Source organism: Rattus rattus, chromosome 3 (genome assembly GCF_011064425.1).
Source record: "Rattus rattus isolate New Zealand chromosome 3, Rrattus_CSIRO_v1, whole genome shotgun sequence".
NCBI classification, from domain to species: domain Eukaryota; kingdom Metazoa; phylum Chordata; class Mammalia; order Rodentia; family Muridae; genus Rattus; species Rattus rattus.
Window position 1 is genome coordinate 112,799,002 of NC_046156.1, and position 22,636 is coordinate 112,821,637.

A 22,636-nucleotide genomic window follows, 5' to 3' on the forward strand; every position below is an offset into this window, starting at 1 on the left:
GCAGAAAGGAAGTAATGTCCCCTCGGGTGCCTGATGTGTCTAAACATTTGTATGCTAGTCTCATAAGACTGCACACATTTTTAGGGACTTAAAGGTGAAAGTCCTACTGCGACCCCTTGCACTGGTCCAATACTCACCCAGAATTTGTAGCCAATGCTACACTGTCGGCTCAACACTGTGTCTGCCTCTTAAGTATGCATTCCTCAAATGTAATAAACACAGAGGAAACAAAGTTTAACAATCCTGCCCCTACTTACCAAGTTTTCTCAAAGATGAGAATGATGTAACAATTTTTTTTTAAAAAAAGGATAGGCAAACAATAGCAATGGTTCAGCCATAAATTTGTTAAGCCAAACAGGTTTAGGCCATAAGAGCAAGAAGACAATGTTACCAGGGAGACACTTTGGTATTTTAACACCTATGACTGGACTGTGTATCAAAGTGTCATTAGTTGCAGGGTGGACTAGACCTAAAAGGGCCGTCAGGTCCTAAGTGGAACAGTATGACTCAGGGGAAATACTGTGCAGGTGTAAATATGTAGGTTATAAACAGTGGCAGAGGGCAGACAGAATGAATCTTGCCTGAGGCAGCTCCTAATAAATTTCTAGGTACCTTTTTACAACCTCACCAAACTAGCAATTCCAGGCACAGCCGCTTAAATACACTACGTTATCAAGTCTTAACCAATGAGGTGTGAACTTAGCCATGAGTTGTGAACACAGACAGAATGCTGGGAGGTTATGAAACATGGGAGGGAGCTGAGGGAGAGCTATAGTGAATAGAGAATGAACTGGGCCGAGAGAGATGGCTCAGTTGATAAAGTCCTTGCCATAGGAGCACAAGAACCTAGGCTTGATTCTCAACGCCTACAGTAAGCAAACAAACAAATAGAAAGGTTCAAGAGACAAGCATGACATGTTCTTGTAATCTCAGTAGAGGATAGAACATACAGAACCTCTAAGAGGACTCAATGGCCAATCAGCCTGACCTACCAAGCTCCAGGGCAGTGAGAGACCTGCCCTCAAAAAATAAGATGGATTCTACTGAAGAATGAGAGGCAAAGTTATCCTTTGGCCTCTATGTGTATATGCAACTACAAACAAATGTGCACCACCCATACATGAATACATGCACTCGGCACACACACACACACACACACACACACACACACACACACACACACACACTTATAAATATCTTCAAGTCAGGAAAAAAAGCCATGTTCTTAGAGTTGGAAAGCACAGCACTTAGAGATGATCTGACCAAGGCCTCTCTGTTCTAACAGTAAAGTCACCCCTTTCTCAATGTCCCATAAGGTTTTAAACTTCCTATTATACTTGTTTCCCTATCCTCTCCCAGCCTTCATTGTTTGTTTTGAATTTCTAGATTGCCCTTCTAGTCCAAAAAATCCTTGTTTAACGAGGAGTTTCATTTGTATAAACTCAGGCCTTTGCTTTCTCTGGCCATAGCAACCCTTCCCGTCCCTACACAGTAACAAAGGAAGTGAGGCCAAGCACAGCACACTGCTCTTGGTGGCTTTATGGGGTAAATAAGTGGGTAGCTAGGTATTCTGTAATCCATCCCCTGCTTTCAAAGGTGAAGGAAGAGCTCACGGGCCTCACAAGCCTCTATTAGAACAGAGAGGCCTCAGTCAGATCATCTCTAAGTGCTTTGAAGAGCCTGGTTTACTTGCGGAAGAGAGTAGAAGAGTAAACATGCTACATGTTTAGTCATTCGGAGGGCAGCGCTGTGGTTGGGAAGTATCTGCCCTGAGTCCCAGGTAGGGGATAAATAATCAGGCGAAGAATCAATTTTAGAGTGTCACAGGGTCACTTTGGGTGACATAAATGTCCTTATTTTGGTGTGTATTTTATTATTTATTATCTGCTCTGGGCCAAGCAATGCTTTGTACCTGAAGAAAGGGGATGGGGTGGGGGGAGCTGGGCTCCCAGATTCTAGTCATGGTGGGGCCCGTTTGTAGTTCCAGCACTCAGGAGACTAAGGCAGGAGGATTCTTTGTGTTTAAGGCTAGTATCTATTACATAGTAACACTTTGTCTAGGAATGAAAGAGAGGGAGGGAGAGAGGGAGGAAGGGAGAGGGTAGGGAGGGAAGAGGGAAGGAGGCAGGTATACTAAGCCCCTGACTCTACCCTTGCTAACACAGATGTTGTCTTCCAGACCACTCTTTCCCAATTCCTCTATACCCCACATTTTGCATCTATTCAGATGCCACCAATCTCCTTTCCCCTTCCATGATGGCCTAGGCCATCATTACCTCGTGCCTACAGCAGTTTTCTAACATGCATTGAGTCCTCTTTCAATTCATAACCTACACTATGGCCTGATCACAGTCTCTAAAGGTTCAGTTTCTCCTGGGTAGTTCTGTCCTTAAAATATTCACAGCCCCCACCTCCCCACCCTCCCTGACTGCCTGTCTCCACCTTCATGTCCTGGCTACGCATCTGCACTGCAACCTTGATCATCAAGAATGCTTCCTCGAAGCCGTTTTAAACCTATGACTGTCTCTGAACTACAAACTCTGCATGTTTACACTCAGAGAGAAAGAATTTGGGAGGGGAGAGAGAGAATCTCCTTAAGTGGGTTAGGGTTCAGTAAAATCCACTTTAAATCAACACCACACACATAGACTTTCATTGTTCCACAGAAACAATGGTGTTATAAAGAGTCCATTCTGGTCAGAGGTCAAGGCCCTACATTTTTATTACAGGTTAAGATCATGGGGAAAGTGCTATTAAATCAAAATGTTATAGGTAGGACATTGGTTTCTGCAGACACAACCACAGTTCTAACCAGGTGTGGACCAAACAAGCCTTTGTGGAAACCACAGTCAGCACCTATGGTCAGCTGCCTGCCTGTGAACCACACCACAGGGCTTTCTAAAGTTTATGTGAGCGGGTGCAATCAGGCCAACAGCTGGTGTGATACAATATCTAAGCAGTGTTTCCTTTGCCTGCTTGCTAACTCCTGGTTTATTTTGACTGCAGTCAAGGTGAAGTAACCTTCTTCAAGGACAGCGACTTTAGGGAAAACCAACCTGGGTCGATTCTGAAAGTGATTTTGAAACAGACCTAGGGCGACTTACAGCTTTGCTTCAGTATTGCTAGCGCACAGATAGCTGCTGGTGCCAACTTTTTTCCTGTCAAGAAAAGATATTCTTCCAATAGTCTTGACGCACTGGAGCTCAGACGAAATGTCTTTGTAGTTTTTGAAAACTTTCTTGAGAAGAAATACTGCCTCAAACCTAGAAGGCACGAGTCTTTTAATTCCACTGATACCATGATCTCTCCACATTTCTTACTTAACAATGTTAGGGAGACTCAAAGTGTGGTAGGCAAAGTCAAAACCCCAAAACACAGTGCTGTGCTTGATTGACTCCAGCAGGGTCAATCCATCTCCACCTGAGTCACACCAAGAGGTGTTGATAAGTTCTGGGAGGCAGCCAAACCCAACACACACCCAGCCCTGGAAGGGAAACGTTCACAATGTCCACCAGATTAGTAGCTAATTTCTTTCCACAAACATATAAAACTTTTAAACATAAGTCAGTTTGCTCCATATAAAATGCCTTTGAACTGTGTATGTTATTCAGTCATAAATTTAGTAATTTCATTTGTAAGTGGGGTTTTTTTCCTAAGGAAATTACAAAGATGTATTTCCAATATTGGGCTTTATAACATAGGGGGTAACAAAGGAAATAAAAGGGAAAAGGAGACCTCTTAAATGTGCATCAGTAAGTTGATATGAAATGCAAACAGGTTACCCTGAACTCTCTCCAGAAGACTGGGGCTCACACAGATGTAATTTGCTTTGGGGGGTGGGGGTGGGGTAAACCCAAGGAAGTAGAGAAGAAAACTCTTTATAAAGATGGATCACAAAACCAGAAAGTGTTGGAAACATGATTATTGATGTAGGAGCCCTCTGTGGAACCACAGAAGAATGCACCCCCTTTGGATCTGCCTCCCATCCTCCATTGGGTAAGGTTTTTCCAGTACCCATTAACACCGTCACACTTCCAAGTCTGCACATACTCAAGCGCTAAGTGAGTCCCCATGGGCTTCCCACATGGGGTGTGAGAAGCCCAAGACAGAAACTGAGAAATACACCTTGTGGCTATAGCAGCGGGTTCAAACGAGGTACGACCTGTGGGACGTCCAGAGTGAAATGGGGCTAAGAGGGTGTGAGGTGTGAGAGAGCACGAGGTGTCTGACACAGACACCGCGTGCACCCAGGTGACACTGCAGTCATTGGAACCTTATCATGAAAGATGCCCATTTTTACTTGAGAAGCAAGGCGAGTTACTTGATGCTGTATGCCGCTGGCTCCTGCTCATTATCATTAGCTAAGTTTAGTTTCTAGTAACAGGCTCTCAAGGTAGCACTTCAAGGAAAGGGTGGTTTAATGAAGGAAGCAATGGAGCGATAAGGAAGTGAAGACCTCAGAAGATCCACTGTGCAGAGTTCTCGAGGGAGACAGGAAGCCACTGAACACAGACAGCTGGATTCTGGGCACCTCAGCATTCCATGGCCAATCTTCTCGGCTCTCTCAGCCTATGCTCTGTACCAGGGTATCTTCCTTCCTCTTGAAGCTTATTTCTGCTTCGTCCCAGCCCTGGCTTCTGTTTTCCAGCACCTCCAGGTCAAGAGTGTCTGGGACAGCTCCCTGAGAAAACTCTTCCCTCTTCTCTCACAGATCAGATGGTTGTCCACTTCAAATTCTCATGGCGCCTTCGTGCACATGACAAACAAACCCACGCTTCTGTGAAGAAGCACCTCTCTGTGACACAAGTTTCTCTTTGCCCTCTCCTTCACCGCACCGCTCCTTCCTCCAAGGTGATTGGCTCATCCCCAGCAAGCTCAATGCTACCTCAGAGTCATTTCCCTTTTTGTGCCTCTGCCTGTAACTCGGTTTCCTCAGATCATCAAGCATCACCTCTTCAGAGACTCTCTCTTGGCCCAACTTTAGGGAAGTATCGCTCTGGGCTCACAGCTTTCCACAAGTCTGTTTTAGTTCTTCTTGAGTTGTTCCCACCACCTGCAATTCCCTGTCTGTTCGTCGCCCTTCTGTCCTACAACCCTACATCCAGGAACCTTACCCTACTTCAGTGACAAAAATAGAAGTCATTTTTTTATGGCACAAAACATGGCCACTCTGTCCCTTTCAGCTAAGATTATAGGCAGGTGAACAAAATCCCAATTATTTCGATGTGTAATCTTTTATCAACCTGGAAATCTAAGCCATTCATTTTTAGAGAATTCAGTTCCAACCATGCAATAGTCAATATCATTGTGCTGCTCAAAGCCTACTAAGGAGAAGACAAGGCCCTGGTCCAGAATGACATGTTAAAATCATATGCTGTCACTAAGCCTTCATCGCTGAATACTCTGCTCTCCTTCTGCAACTCTGAGAAACTTCATGTGTGCAATTGCCTCGCCCTCTCTTCCTCCCTCAATGATTCTTCTTCACCCCGCATTCTTCTTCTCTTTCCACTGATTCACCCTCATCCTCTGACATCACTGAGGTGTAGTCTCCTAAGAAGTACAGGCTGTCTTCCCTTCTTGGTCATTTCTCAAGAACAGCTCAGCTGTTTCTTGCAACACTGGGAGAGTTGGGGTAATGAGCCTTTGGAAATTCACTTGGAACAATGTTTTGTTTTTAGTATACAGGGCTCGGCTGTGGGACTCAGAGTCAGTACTGTGCCCTAGCACAGTTGCACTGCTCTGTTTGTGGGTGCTATACACTCTGGTAGATGAGGATGCTGTATCACTTGTTAAATATTTTTACTATCACCTCTGTACACACAGGCTACCATATATGCATGCAGTGTGTGTGTGTGTGTGTGTGTGTGTGTGTGTGTGTGTGTGTTTGCTTATGTAATGCATTTATGGGGGGGAAAGAGATATGTAAGGAAACAAAAAGAACCAAGGACCAGACCCAGTGGAGGGATGGATCTATGGCTGTTATTACACAAAATGCACTGTTCATGTACATAGGTGTAATACCTCCACACAGGGGCGCTTCCTTCAGCCCAATGCCTGAAACATGACTGTTTTCTCCTCCTTCTTCTTCTTCTTCTTCTTCTTCTTCTTCTTCTTCTTCTTCTTCTTCTTCTTCTTTCCTCCTCCTCTTCCTCCCCCTCTTTTTCTCTTTCTTTCTTTCTTTCTTTCTCTCTTTCTTCTTTTTGGTATAAACATAGAATATGCTTAGCAAAGGAGATGGAAAATTGGCAAAAAATGCTCTCCACAGAATATGTGCATCTCATGAGACAGATATGAAGGTCTGGTATAGGGGTGCACAGTTTTAATCTCAGCACTCAGGAGGCAGAGGCAGTTGGATCTCAGTTAGTTTGAGGCCATCCTGGTCTATACAAAAAGTTATGAGGCAGCTGGGGATACATAGTGAGAGCCTGGAGTTATTAATAAATCCTTCTGAGATATATAGGAAATTCATGGGCCTTTGTGGTAAAATGTGTGAGAGTTGGCAAGCATGCTGTGTCCACTCTGAGGACACATAAGAGACAACCTTTTATAGCCATCATCACCTGCCCTAGTGTGAAATAACCAGAACATTAATAAATGTTCTGTTTCAGTCATAAGTCCCTTAATTATCTATATCATACCTCATATTTTCTGTTTTGGTCACTGTATTTACACGAATGTCCCTAATTTCCCATCAATACCAGGCCACATAGATTGCATAGCCTAGTCCTCTCTTAAGTCCATTGTGAATCACGACTAGACTAAATTAATCAGCACATCCAGTCCTTTTTCTTAGAGCAGTGGTTCTCAACCTATGGGTCACAATCCCTTTGGGAGTTGGATGTCAGATATTTACATTACGACTCATAGTAGTAGCAAAATTACAGTTATGAAGTAATGACAGAATAATTTTATGATTGGAGTCACCACAACATGAAAAATTGTATTAAAGGGTCACAACATTAGGAAGGTTGAGAACCACTGAGTTAATTGATTTAAGGATTGTTACATGATGTAATTTGGACCATCAACAGACACAGAATGTTCGTTCATCCTGAGATACGCTCTCCTCCACCAGACATGACATCTAGGGATTGTGAAGCCTTGAAAGTCAGCCTTTTTGCAGTCAAGAAGAGACTCTGTTTGAGAAAGAAGCCACTATGTGGGAAAGAAAAGTAAGGAGTGAGACATGATGAACCTGAAGGGTTTGAGAGAGCACCAACGTCAAACAAAAGCTAGGCTAGTCGGCTAGTCTCCCTATAAGAGCTGTCAATCAGGCTAGCCTTCCTGTAAGAGCTGTCAATCAGACTAGCCTCCCTGTAAGAGCTGTCAACCACGGAAGCAAATAATCCTTTCCTAAATTCACATAGGGCAAGCTTTCTTTCCTTTCAACCAAAAGAAACTTAATCAACACACTGACTACAATCATAACTGCCAATTGGCTCCTATGATTTTCCTTAAGAATGTAGAGCGAGGCCACCCTAACCAAGGGTATGTCTTGTCGACCAAGTATTCTGTGAGGGAATTATCTTAGCTAGTTCTGAGCCCTCTGAACCACTAAATCTTGAGTTTAATTAAGTTGTGTCTTCCACTATAGACAGTTTTAGTGAAAAGACTTCATGCGATTCTTCCTTTCGGTACTTCATAAAAAGACTGTTGAGAACAATAACTCAGCCTTTGTAATGGGAACTAGAAACATCTGTCCACACGGTGCAACTAACCTGAATACTTATCCAGCAATTGCAAGTGTTGTAATTCTATTGCAAAATTTTCAATTCCAGACTCACTGGGGAATTATGGTTTTGAAACACCAGCTTAATTCGGTCACCAAAGCAGACACTTTTTGTCCCGATCCTCTCCCTTGCACCATTCCTGTCACCGTAGGTGAGGACCAGCTCTACGTTCCGAGGAACCAGGGATCTTACTCATATCCATAGGCCATTTACAGCCTCTATCCGCTGTCTCCAAATTTCCTTTCAAATACCACAGCCTTATTAATAACATCGCTAAAGAGGCCTCACCAGGCTTTTCTACTACTCCAGACAATTTTTAGCCCCATGGTTCTTCCCAATTTAAAAACAAAATGAATCTCGCAAACAGAATTGAAATGTCAAATTTTACTACCATCTGGATTTAAAGACTGCAAAGAAAACTCGGTTTGGGGTGTTTTATTTTTGTAGCCAGAGTGAATGTATTACAGTACATTTGTTTTCAGACCATTTACCTCCCTATGTCTGTGCATCTCACTCCGGGGGAATAAGGTACTGAAGTGAAAAAGAAGAAGCCATCCAGAAAATTCCAAGAAGAACCGATAGCATTCAGTAGTTCCATCCAAAATAATGGAAGTTCATCGTCATCGTCATCATGAGGATAAACCTGATGTGCTCACTGACTAAATTTAGAGCCATGAATGTGGATTAACAACTTGGCTCTGCTCCTCTTGGGGGTTCCAATCTGATACATGAACAGACATAAAGGATATAGGAGCAGCTTAACAAAGCCTTTATGGTCCATCCATTTAAAGCACGAGGCAGCTATGGTGCCTCCAGGGTAGGAAAAAGAATAGCAGTGGCTGAGATCAATTAGGTGAGAGGGACCTGCCACAGAGGAGAGGGATGGTGAGCGGGTGAGAGGTGATTGAAGTCACCCTTATGCGTGCACAACAAAGACCTCACCTTAAGCAGGAGCCCTGGACTGTAACATAATATCAGTTCTCTTAGGAACAGCAAAAGGGGCGGGTCAAAGAAGTGGAGACTTAAACCCTGAGAAGTTGTGAGTTTTTTAGTAGCACTGTGGGAGTCAAAGTCGGGACTTGTAGCAAAAAACATAATGCTTACCCTGGATTTTGGCAGTGTTCTCAGGATGGAAACCGTGGCATTTCCTCCCACTCCACACACCCTTTGTACGCTGATCTGCTCAGCTCTGACAAATGATATCCTACGTTAGATGCAGCGGATAACGCAGCCAAGGCTGCTGCTCCCAGTGAGATCCAATGTAGCAGGGAATATAGGGTTTTTTTTTCCTTCTCACTTTTTGCATTTTTATTGTGGCAAGAGTACAAAAAGCAGAAAACTTCCCATTTTTACCACTTCTAGGCGCCCTGCTCAGTATGCTTCTATTGTTGTGGGCGGCCTAGCCACAGAACTTTTTACATCTTCCGAAACCCCCCACCATGTAGCAATGGAGGAGTATTTCCCCTTTCCTCTCTCCTCAACTCCTCAAAAGACCAATTTTCCTTTATTTATGAATTTGACAATTCCAGGTACCTCATGGAGAGAGAATTGTACAATGTTTGCCATTTGTCTTGTCTGGATTGTCTTGCTCAGCATACCAGATGTCCCCAGGTAGTAGCACGTGTCAAAACCTTGCTGCTTTATAAAGCTGAATAGGTCATATATGCTCAGATGGACATGGGCGCGTGCACCCACGCATGCACACACACACGCACACTCACACACACGCATGCATGCATGCACACACACTCACACACACGCACAGCATAGTTTGTGTATCTATTCACCTATTCGTGGGTACTGCCCTTTAACTACTGTGGATGAGGCTGCCCTGGACATAGGTGTTCCTTATCTGTTTGAGCCTCTGCTTTCAATTCTTTTGGAAATAGCTAAAAGGGACATTTACAGATCGGAGTCAATCTTAAATACGGGGGAGCAGCAGACGGCTTTTCTTGGACTCTGCAGTTTTACATTCCTCCCAGCAAAGCGAGAAGGTTGTAATTTCTCTGCACCCCCACCAATGGGTGTTATTTTCTGGCTTTTTTGTTTGCCTGAAAACAGCCAGCCTCCCAATAAGCAGGAAGCTTTATCTTATTGTGGGTTTGATGTTCATTCCTTGAGTGGCTACTAACCTTTCAAACCATTAAGTGTGTTTATTGCCCACTTACGTATCTTTTTTGCAGAAATGTTTACCCAAGCCCTTTCCCCTGTTAAAATTTATGTTATATTACAGTGTTTTAGGAATTTTTTTACAAGTCTGGAGATTACTCCCGTTTCAGATATATGATCTGTGTGACTGTTCATTTTTATTGTCAGCTTGACTGTCTTTGAAGCTACCTAGGAAACCAGCCTCTTGGTGTGTCAATCAACACTCACAGGGAAGATTGAATGTGAACATCACTGTCACTGTCCCATGACCAGGATCCTGGACTGAATCAAAACAGAATGCAATGGAGCTTATCCCTGCTTCCTGACTGCAGATGCTATGTGAGTAACACCTCATTCTCCTTCCACCAACACCTCGACCACCCCACCACCCCCTGCCCAACATGGTGGACTGTATCTCTTCTTAACCAAGGAGACAACTAAATCCTTCCTTCATAGAGCTGCTTTTGCCAAATATTTTATCAAAGCCATGAGAAAAGTAACGAGCACAATTTGCAAACATTTTTTTCTTCCTTTCTATGATTTGCTTTTCTTACCCTGTTGATAATGGCCTTTGGTGTGAATACAGATTTAAACAAAATACCGGGCATACTAAAGTACCAGGCACTCCGTGATACTGGAGATAAATTTAGGAAATCTCACATCTACTGAGAGTATGGGAGCTGTCTTGCCCATTCATTTCCTTGACAGTCCCTAGCCCCAAGGAGCTCCCACCACAATGCCAGTCATGAAGTAACATCTAATTGAGAGATAAAGGATAAGGCAGAATTGAGGAAGAATCCAATAGTGGAATATAAAGCCGAAGGATGGCAAAGGGTGTACTGGACTCTAGGGACAAGAAACGGTCTGCCTGGATGCCCTGCTAAGATGAGGGTGTGAGGCTTAAGGAAAAGAATAAAGGCTCCAAGTCCAGGGCAGGGAGACCAGCAAGACTAGTGTGTAATGGCCATGCACTACAAGTCCGGTTGGCTGACAAGAACAGTGGGAGAAGCCTCTTTGTTGGGCAACAGTGGCATAGATTCTGGCTTCAAGTTAGAAATTTTGGGCCTGTCAAGTACCAATACATTGTAAGAATGGTGGTCTGCTAGAATACTCCCTCAGTGGATTCAGTGCGTTGTTCTCAGCTGTACTACCAACAACAATGAACTGTTAACCCTGCTTTCCAGCAATTCTGGAACTCCCGGACTTTCTAGTGTCTTCCAATAAACTTTATCTCTACCGAATTTGGCTGAACTATCAGGAATAGATTCTATTGCTCCCAACCAAAGTTATTGTCTATTATGTCAATTTTTTCTTTTATTTAAATGCATGGGGGTATGCATATATGTATGTGTGTTCACATGTGTACACATGTATATGTGTGCATATGTATGCATGGGCCTGTGAAGGTCAGATATCATGTAGGATGTCATCCTTCACTCTCTCTAATCTCTGTATTGAGGCTGGTATCTTGCCAAACCTACTGCTTACAATTCAGGTAGTCCAGCTAGCCTGTTCAGTTAATGGAGATAGCCAGTTTGCCCAGAATTATGTTTGTGCTAGGGATCTGAGTCTGGTTCTCATGCTTGAGCAGCAAGCACTTTATCCCCCCCACCCACCTCCACAGCCCCTCAGATCTTTGTTGACATTCTGGCCTCATTGTCTCCTATACATACAATCTATGTGGCAGAGAAAGGCCACCTACAATTGTTTTTAGTTCCTTAACCCAAATAACAAGTCTTCTACATTAACCCCAAATAGAAAAGTAGATGAATGATTATTATAGACTAATATACATTTACTATGAACAAGAGTCATTCAATACGCTTGATCTCGTTAACTTATTTAATCCTTGCAGCATCTCTAGGAAGAAGGTGCTATGATTTTCTTTCTCCTTTTTCTGTTTTTAACATGAGAATTTTATTTTTGAAATTACCATTCAATAAACATAGGGAGAGTTTTGTCATAACATTTTCATACACATATACTATGTGCTTTGATCATATTCACCCCTCCACAACCCTCTCTTGCTCCACTCATTAGTCTGTTAATTTTTAACATTTAGCTTTTAACATTTTAGTGGGAGTGGGGAAGGGCAAGAGGGCCAGAGGACAACTTGTGAGAGTCAGTTCTCTTCTTCTACAATATGGGTTCTTTGAATCAAACTCAGATCTTCAGGCTTGGCAGCAAGTGCCTTTACCTACTGAGCCATGTCACCACCCCTCAGACACTCATTTTTCCAAAAAGGAAGTAGTATTAAATTTCCAAGGCCATATTGCTAAGAAGTGACAGATTCAGGATCTAAATGCATGTAATCGGACAACAACACATATGTTCCCAGTATTGGGTCATGCAATATCAATCAGTGAGCAATGGGAACCAGAAAACTATAAATAGGACTACCAATGTCTGGGAAAATAATGATAACTCAGAGGGAAATTTGATGGCTTGAAAAAGAATGGACTTAAGAAAGAAGGAAATATTTATCTATTCAGACATCAGCAAACCCTTCAAAACGAGTCCTATGTTCAATAAGTCTTAAGATAACTCAGAGAAATTTCGAAGTGGAAAACTATATCATGAAAGAATTTGTAATGAATTGTGAGTATACTATCTTTATCTATTAATAATTATACATTTATAGTTCATTACATTAAAAAGAGGAAAGAAAACCTCAATCTTATTTGCAACCCAGTATGAGACTGAATAAGATTGGGGCCAAATTGACTGCTCTAGTAGGATCTATCAAAAAATCTGAATAAAAACCATTTAGTGGAGCAAGGAATGCAAAAATGAGTGGACTCAGGGTGACCTGTGAGAGGGAAAAGTGATGAGACAACAGGAAGTTTTAACAAATAGTTTGAAGATTATGTGAAGAGACAAATGGATCACAGACGAGATGGGGAAAGGGTTGGGGGCAAGGGTCTATCCTTAGACAAGATTAGTAATTAAAACAAAATCTGTGTGTTGTTATGAAAAAATCAATGAGGAAGAAAATTATACAAGAAGATAATTCTACTGGATAAGCAAACGAGGGTCAGAGTAAAGATACCAAGGGAGAGTTGGGCCACAGGTGCACTAACACTGCTCCCAGTGTAAGGAAAGAAAAGCACATACAAGTGCGTCAGTTTTTAGTGATGGGGTAAGGGGGTCATTATTACCAAATTGCACCAAGCTGGTAGAAGTTATTGGTGGAGCCTAAGTGAGATGAGAGGAGGCCACGTAGAAAGACTTCTACAGAGAGTGTGAGGCATGAATGTGCCGAAGACAAAAAATAGCATTTTCTAGTGGCATTGGATATTATTTGGGATTTAAGGTAGAAAACCAGGCAAGTCCAGGCAACATAGTCATATGAATTTTCTATAGTAGCATCCATTTCTCATTCGTAGCTAAAGCGTAGGAAAACTACTGGGCTTCATGGGAAGTTCTCCGTGATGAGCCATTTCCCTAAGACACACCCCGCCCCCATACATCCCCATATATTCCTGGTGAGATTTATAGGAGGAGTGCCTTGGCAAGATGACAAATGGCAACATAATATGAGGAAACTAAGAACTATTGGTAGGGCCAACTTAAGGGATACTCAGTCCCCAATGTGTCTTAAAGGGTCAAAGAATAGTTTGAAGTGGGTAGGAGTAAGACTGAGGCTCAACATATACTATAAAACGGTGTGACAGTGGTCTCAATGTAGGGATTTTTGAAGGATATGAGAGTATCTGCAATGACAATAATGACCTGGGGATGGCCGTGGGGGTAGCAGTGACCGCCTGAGATGGGGCAGAAGAAACTACGCAACACAAAGATTTTGAGATACTACGATAGCAGGGTGGTGTTAGGAGGATCAAGGACAATGGACCAGACTGATTATAGGAACCAATAAGGAAATAAGCTTAGCACACCGATGATAGAGCCATCAAATAAAGATGGGAGATGGAAATGAGCCATGGAATCAAGATGGGGAGGCAGAAACGAGGGTTTTAGATGAGAACTGTTAGGAAAGAGATTAAGTGGTCAAGTCTAAAGATGGAAGCCCGGGGTCTTCTAAGTCGAAAGAGAAGCAGATGACTTGTAAAGACCCATAGGAATCAAAAGGACACCTGCTCCACCTACAGTTCTTAAGACAACTGGGTGGATGGGGAAAATACCTTCCACTTGGAGGAACCTAGGAAAGGAATCCATTTCTATAATCTTATGAGAAGGATAATCTTGCTTAAAAAGTTAATCAGCAAGAATGAAGCTAAGTTTCTAACTCCCCATATTCTCCATTCCAGAGATTACTACAGTGCTCAGACATACATAGATGTAAGTAGAATGGGCCTAAAGGAAGCATTAGAAGCCACTGTAGAGCAGTCGTGACCTCTGCATCACATTTGTTCTTAAAGACATCAGGGTAGAGGGATCATTTGAAGGCAAAACCAGACCTCTGATCCTAAAATCTGATTCAATAAAAGCTGAACCCTGCGATGCTGTTTGTTTCTCTATAATGAGAAGAAACACAGGCTCTTAAACCAAAGGCTCTTAAAACTTAAATAAATAAATAAATAAATAAATAAATAAATAAATAAATAAATAAATAAATAAATAAATAAGCAAACAAGCAAGCAAGCAAGCAAGCAAAACAAAAAGTTGCCCTTGGACTGTGGTAGCTCAAGGAGTCTTTGGCAGCAGAGTGTTGAGTAGAGCTTTCTACAATGCTCTCTCTTTCAATTCCCCTTGTGAGTTTACCTCTCAGTGACCCATAAGACACCCCCTACTTTCCCTTTATGTAAGCACTGTGCCCTTGTTCTTTGTTCATCTCAGAGAGTCAGCTGAGAAAGTAAACATAGCCTAGACCACATGTTCCGAAGCTCTGATTTACTATCGGTTTCCCAAGGAGGAGAATTGCGGTCATCACAAACTCACAGGATTCTATTTTCTGAAGCCAAATGCCTTTCGGTTAACCTATCACACAATCTCTGGGGTGTTGCTGCTTCCATCCCCTGTCACAGAGAAGGGAGTAAAACTGAGGAAGGTTAAGTGACTTGCTCAGATCATTCTATAAATACAAGGTAAGGCTGGCCTTTGGTCCATCACCAGATCCTGTGTGTTGTCTACTCCTTGAACTCCCAACACTGATGGCCACAGGAGGTCCACAATTTGAAAGAAAGGGTTGCCTGAGAAGTTGGTTTCCTTGTGGCAGCTTCTGCCCCAGCTGCATAATTCATAGAAGCCAGGAGATAGAGCCAACCTAGATGTCCATCAACACAGGAATGAATAAAAGTAGTACAGTGGATGCAACGGGAGAGAGGGAGACAGACAGAGAGAGAGAGAGAGAGAGAGAGAGAGAGAGAGAGAGAGAGAGAGAGAGCGCCTGTGTCATTTGCAGGAAAATGGATGCAAACAAATCATTTAATTAAAACAATTGTTAAACAAAATAACCCAGATTTACAAAGACAAATGCACATTTTCTCTTCTATGTGGACCCTAGATAAGAAATTATACATACATATGTTTATAGATCACAAAACTAGATAGGGGATTATATGAGGGGAGGAAGAGATGCTAAAGAAGATAGAAAAGATGTGAAAACATATGTGTAAGAATAAGTGGAAAAGAAAAGGAAACAGTTGGAGAGGAGAGGGACAGAGTATAGTGAAGGGGTGGAGAAATGGGGAAGGAATATATAATTGAATACATTATAATGGCACTCATGTCTGAAGACAGCATAAAGAATCCTGTTATTTTGTATGATAACTTAAGAGCTAATATAAAAAATGCATCTGGATAATGCACATACAAGGTGGTTAATGGTGTTGTAGCAGGTATCCAGGAGAAGGAGGGGTGCTTTAAATTTAACAGCATTTTGAAGAACGTTAAATTACCAAAAAGTGAGAATTATTCACCCAGGGCACAGAATTGTTTATACAGCCACCATGCCTTTTAAAACAACATTCATACATGATGAAGTTTGTTCTATTTAAACTAGGAAAGGAAATACCACTCCCACCTCCCCTGACCTTTTTGGGCTCATTGTTCTTTAATTACTTGATCCAAATTCAGCATCTCAGGCCTTGTACAATAGCTCCATCCCATAACACCGCCCTGGTAGGACGCACTTGACTTGTACCTATGCAGGTTGGGTTTAGAAGTACCTCACAGCTCAAACAAAACTGAAACCTCACTAGCGCTCCAGGGAACTCCCAAGATCTCTCAGCCTTCTGTTCCTCTTCTCGCCTCATCCCTACTCCCACCAGCATTGGCATCCAAGCATACTCTAGTCAACACTCCCCTCAGTTGAGGGAATATGCATACATACATACATACATGCATACATACATACATGCATACATATATACATGCATACATACATACATGCATACATACATACATGCATACATGCGTACATGCATACATACACACATATACATATCCCCTCTGAAGTGAATATATGTTCTTTAGGTTCTCTTCCCACACATCACTCTGATTGTGTTATATTCCAAGAGAGTTGTTTACAATTAGCTGTCCTCGGAGTTAAAAAACACTTACTGCTTTTGCAGAAAACCTATGTTCAGTTCCCAGAAACCACTTCAGGTGGCTCACAACCTCCAGTAATTCCAGTTCCAGGAGACCTAGCACCCTCTTCTGGCCTCCACAGACACATACATAACGCAGTATACACAAATTCACATAGGCACATACACATGAATTTTTTAAATTATCAAATGAAGAACAACTATAAAAAAGAAACTTTAATAACCTCACCTCACTTCAGACAAAGGCACTTGGTTTCCACACTATCCACAATGTTTTCACATTGTCCATAGGTTGGAAGCATCTTCCATAGCTGCTTTAGGGCCAGCCAGGCTGTCATCCTCATGCCTAGGCCTCCATCAACATCTTTGGGTCTTCCTCTGAGCTCAGCTCTTTTCATCACCTTGGGGAATACCCATACATACGAATGATGGACCTGTCAGAACACCATCCTTTCCCTCTTTAGTCCAACAAACTCTACCTTCACCTCCAGGACTAACTAAACTTAGATTTTTCTGTCACCCACTCTACCCTCTTCCTAAGACTCCCAACTAGAAATTTAGTTCACCCTTGCAGGCCACATCCTGCCATTGGTCTAATAGTCTCTATCACTGTTCACTCCTCTATCTTCTAAGGCCATAATCCCACAAGATATCTCAGAGCTTTGTAGCCACGATGAGGGGGAGTGAGCTGTGACAGCGATAGACTGAGGCCAGCATCGCCTCTTGGGGAAGTGCTGATATGCCTGGTGGCCAGTGTAAGGTACAGTTGGTCCTGGGATAGCACCATGTGAGGCCCAGAGTCCAGGAGGAAACATCTATGGAGCATCCACTGAGGGAACTGGGCTGATGCTGAGAAGAAGGGGAAGCTAGGGCCACCATAACAATTGCTGTTTGAGGACACACAAGACATGTGTGAAGGCAAATAAACTCAGCAACAAACAACAAAAACGAGTTTGGGAACATCCATAACCAATGTACTGAGAACCGTGACTCAAGAAGGACAACTATTCTTGTGAGCAATCTCTTTCTTCCCCATGAGTACAGGTCGATAGCCTCTACCCAAAATGCATGTTAGAGAAAGTATTCATCTTGCACACCAATACAGTATTTGGTCTTATATGTAAAAGTGAAGACTATTAGGTTGCATTGGTATCCAACCGGTCCAATGTCACACAATTCACCACCCTCACTGAGTCTCACATCCATGGATTTCCATTTTATTGACCACTAGGTCTTTTTCTTGTTCCTTATCAGGCTAGCCCTACCAATATCTCTATTTCTTCACCTGCCTATTCCCTAATGTCAGGACTTCTGGACTCTCTAAAAAGACCATGCTTATTCTACTTTACTATTTTACATATTTTCTCCTTTACTAAAACCCATCTAATTAACTCAACACCAAATTGAGATACGTGTGCTTGATTCCCACAGCCTAGATGTTTCTAGAATATATGATGCCATTAGGAAGATGGAAGTGTCTTCATTTCCACTTTATTCGCCTTTCCTTGTAATAATCAGCTCTCATTTATTGTAACAAAACATCTGAGTCGACTTAAAAGCAGGAAAGGTATATTTTTAGCTCAGCTTGGTAGGATTCAATACATGATTGTTGGCCCAGTCCCTTTGGACTTATGGTGAGGCATCAGAACAAGAGTGTGTGACAAAGAAGGACGACTCACCAAGAAGAAGCAACCAGTGAAGTACAATCTTCCTTGAAGATCATCTCAATAACCCCAAAACTATAGTTAGGCCCGACATCCTAAAGTTTTCACCACCTTCTATAGTGCTGTGCTGGGTACTAGCCCTTAACAGTGCTGGGGAGAACATCCCAGATCATTCTAGCTTTCCTCTTTGGAAACTCCCTTAAGCTCTCCTCATTCTCTTCATCTCTCCATTTGCACTTTACACACGTTCTCTCCTCTCCTTCATTTCCAACTCTTCGATGTTAATGTCTTCCAAAATAGGAGCCTCATCTTTTCAGCCCAAGTTTCCTTCCCTCTAGATCTAATCTGTCCCCCATTTATTCATGTCCTAAGGATTCAGGTTCAACGTAACTTTTGCTACATTGTGCATTAGGATCTCACACACAGTAGGTCCTCAATGGGTCATAAGTGAACTATGGGAACATCCAAAAACAACCTCTCTGTGTCTCGGGTCCATGTCATTTAAAGAAATTTAACTAAGAATCAGGAAACAACCATGCATAGTAAATGCTGGTCTGTTTCTCATGTAAATAATTCTCAAATGTCGATCTTTGTAAGCTCTGCTTGCATGGGAACCCTGGTCTAAACATAGTCTCTCCTTCGACTATACTATTTGACTCTTCAGCCTCAATCATTTGAAACTCCTGACAAATCTCAAATCAAATCATCCTTCTTCCCCTACCGCTACAATCAGCTACATTCTTCTAGATATGTAAGCACTGAATTTCAGAAATCGTTGAAGTTATTTTTACCCCTTCCCATACTCAGAGACTACACACATAAAGCCCTCTGATGTCCTTCCTACTCTCACTACCACTGGCCTATTGCCCAGCCAGACACTGACTCTTCCCATAAGCCCAACAACATTGCCTGTACTCTCTTCTCACTTCAAGTCTACAAAAGTCACCATCCTACAAACAGCCTGCTCATGTCCCTTGCCTGCTCAAAAGTTTGAGTACACATATCCTTTTGCTCAGTGAGCAGAGTAGGCGCCCGAGACTGGCAATCAAAGCACTCCACAGTGTAACCAGACTTGTTACTACGTGTTTTCTAAACACACCCTGGGTTTCTCACCTCTGTGTCTGCTTTTGTGTCTCTTCTGCCTTTCAGCTTTCATACCCAACTATAGCTACTGAAACCTGGCCAGCCTTCAAGGTCTGCCTCAAATCTTGGAAGCCTTCTCTGGTTTCTAAGCTGGGTTTGATCTTTCTTCCTTTCTTTTCTTAGTAGTTCCTCAATAGTTTTATTTTTATGGCTCTTAGTTTATATAATTGTAATTAAAGGCATCTATCTGCCTTTTCTGCTATATGATAAGTGCCATAAAGACAGAGATTATGTCTTATTATATTTATATCCCTACAGGACTTAGCAAAATTCTTTGCAATAAAAGACCATCTGTACTATTAAATTCACATGTACATATCTCTAAGAAATTATATGCTGAAATATGGTGGTTTTGAATCTGTTCATTATACCCACTTGTCTATGTACACAAAATGCCCCATTCAGAGCTTCATGGTGCCATTTCTCTTAAGTATTGACAGAAAGGCCCTACGAGACAGATATTTATCGCAGTTGCAAAATATCTCGCTGCCCTTTGGGCTCCTTCTTGGAATCACACCAATGCCTGAGCTCATGAATAAAATGATTGATCAATTTGGAGGAAAATCATTTTTGTAATTGTCTTCTCTGGTTTAAAATATAAGTAGCTATTGTTCCTTCCAAATAGCTGGTTTTTAAGGGAGGGCCATCTTAACTCAAAAGCAGTGACAGCTGGACAATTTGCCCAGGACTTAGGATCCTTCAGAAAAGCTATCTCCTCTTTGTAGTTATCAAGGCCCCAGAAGCTACACAGTGCAGCAGAAGACTTTAAACTTGTTCTAGCTTAGCCACTGACAATCCTTGAGAACTTGTCCAAGTCATTCCTTGCTTTTAGCCTCCATCTCTGAATCTTAAAAGTAAAGGTGAAGAGGGACAGTTCAGTCAGTAATGTGCTTGTTGCACGAGCATCAGGATCTGAATTCAATACCAAGAACCCACACTAAAAATAAACAAACAAACAAACAAGCTGAGTGTGATGACAAAGATTAGCTCTGTAAGCCAAGTGCTGAGGAGGGAGGCTCACTGCCTAGTCAGCCTAGTCAGCCTAGCCCATTTGACAAGTTCCAAGCCAAAAAAGGACCCTGTCTCAAGATAAATGGTGCCTGGTGAATAACACCCCGGTTGGCCTCTGATCACCATGCATGTACATATGTACACACGCAAGCTCACACACACACACACACGCACACACACACACACACATTTAATGTACGTGGTGACTGATGAGCTTTCCGACTTTTCAGGATCTAAACTGTGTCTGTCTACAGTTCTGCAAAGCAACACAGTACACACAGTACAGGGGTGAAGACTCTGAACATGACTGACAGACTCCTGGGTATCTACCCTACTTCCATCCCTTCCTGCTGTGTGACATCAAGAACCATCCATTACCTCTCTGTTGTGTGTCTCTGTTGTATGCAGGAATGCTATAATGTTAGTAATCATAACAGCAACAAACCGTGGGGCTGCTATAACAAGAAGAAACATATGTATTGCTTGGTCCAGTGTCTGTCATAGCATACGTGCATGATCGATTTCATGAGGACTAATTTCAGTGAGATCCATTTTCAAAAACAGTAAATATATCCTGATGATGCTCAAGCATGTGTCCTGGTAAGGGCTGAGGCAGTCAGAGAGTAGCCTTAGATGGCAAAGGTTACAGGTTACAGTCTGTTAGGTCACAAGTTATACAACATGTAAACACATTCCCTGGCATGAGCAGAGTGTTGTTTAATTGAATTAGCTGTCAATATATAAAAATTACGGTTTAAGCCAGGCAGTGGTGGCACGTACCTTTAATCTCAGTGCTTGGGAGGCAGAGGCGGGTAGATCTGTGAGTGCAAGGCCAGCATGGTCTACAGATCTAATTCCAGGAAAGACAAAACTACACATAGAAGCACTGTCTTGAGGGGATAGATAGTAGATAGATAGATAGATAGATAGATAGATAGATAGATAGATAGATAGATAGATAGAGATAGATAGATAGATAGATAGATAGATAGATAGATAGATAGATAGATAGATAGATAGAGATAGATAGAGATAAAAATAAAAATTATAATTTCCCCATCCTGGCTTCTTTTTAAAATGTGTGGGAAACATGACCCTGAAGAGACAGTACAGCAGTATAAGCTCCCAGCACCCAAACTGAGAAGCTCACAACTGCCTATAATTCCAGCTCCAGGAAATCTGAAGTCCTTTTCTGACCTCCGAGGCACTGAACTCATATGAATAAACCCTCGTACAGACACGACATGCCTACACAATTTATAAAGACTATTTACTTTAGTTTATGTGTATGATTGTCTTGACTGCAGGTATGTATGGCAGCACTTGTGTGTCTGATGCCCACGAAGGCCAGAGGGGCATCAAATCCCCAGAACTAGAGTTACAGACAGTTATGTATTGCAGTAAAAAGTAAAAAGGAGTTTCTTTTACCCTGACTAGTGCTGGCACAGTAGGGCCACATGGCATCTGCGGGATATTTTCATCTCAGTCAGCAGAGCGTCTCACCTGCTAAGCTCCATCCCACATCACACTGCGGGCGGCTTCTCTCTGAGCCCTGGAGCAATCTCTCTACCCATCTAGTTTCCAAGGCGGGTCGCTGCCACCTCAGTTTGATGCAGAGACCGCCTATCTCGCAGCTCTCTTACTGTGGACTCTGCTCACATTTCTAGCATCCACCCCTTAGCCTCAGCAATGGCTACCCTCTCGTAACCCTCTGCCACTGCTCTGTTTACATTCCCAACATCCACCCCTAGTAGTTATGGTATAAAGTCCCAATGAGCCGTTACAATCAAGACTCAACAAACTGCAAGCCAACAATCAGATGTATATGTTAAATTCTCAATCCACAATACATCCACACAATAAACTCACAAGCACTTGATAAGGATATAAACTACCCACCTAGATGAAATAAATTGCCTACAGAAATCCATTCCAACTACCTTGGCAATTCTTTTTTTTTTAATTGGATAATTTTTTATTTACATTTCAAATGTTATTCCCTTTACCTGTTTCCTATCCATAAACTCCCATCCTAACTGCTTCTATAAGGATGTACCCCCCCCACCCTTCCCCACCCCCCTCCCCACCCTGACATTCCCCACATAGGGGCATCAAGCCTCGGCAGGACCAAGGGCTTCTCCTCCCATTGATGCCCAACAAGGCCTCTGCTACATATGCAGCTGGAGCCACGGGTCTGTCCATGTGTACTCTTGGATGGTGGTTTAGTCCCTGGGAGCTCTGGTTAGTTGGTATTGTTGTTCTTCAGCTCCTTCAATCCTTTCTCTAACTCCTCCATTGGGGACCCCATTTCTTCATCTCCATCTTGATTCTCTGCCCCTTCTTCTCTCCTGCCTTACGTTATTTTTTTATTGTCCAATCATGGCCTTGACCTAACTTGTGCCAGCCTTCACCTGCATATAGACATTAACCT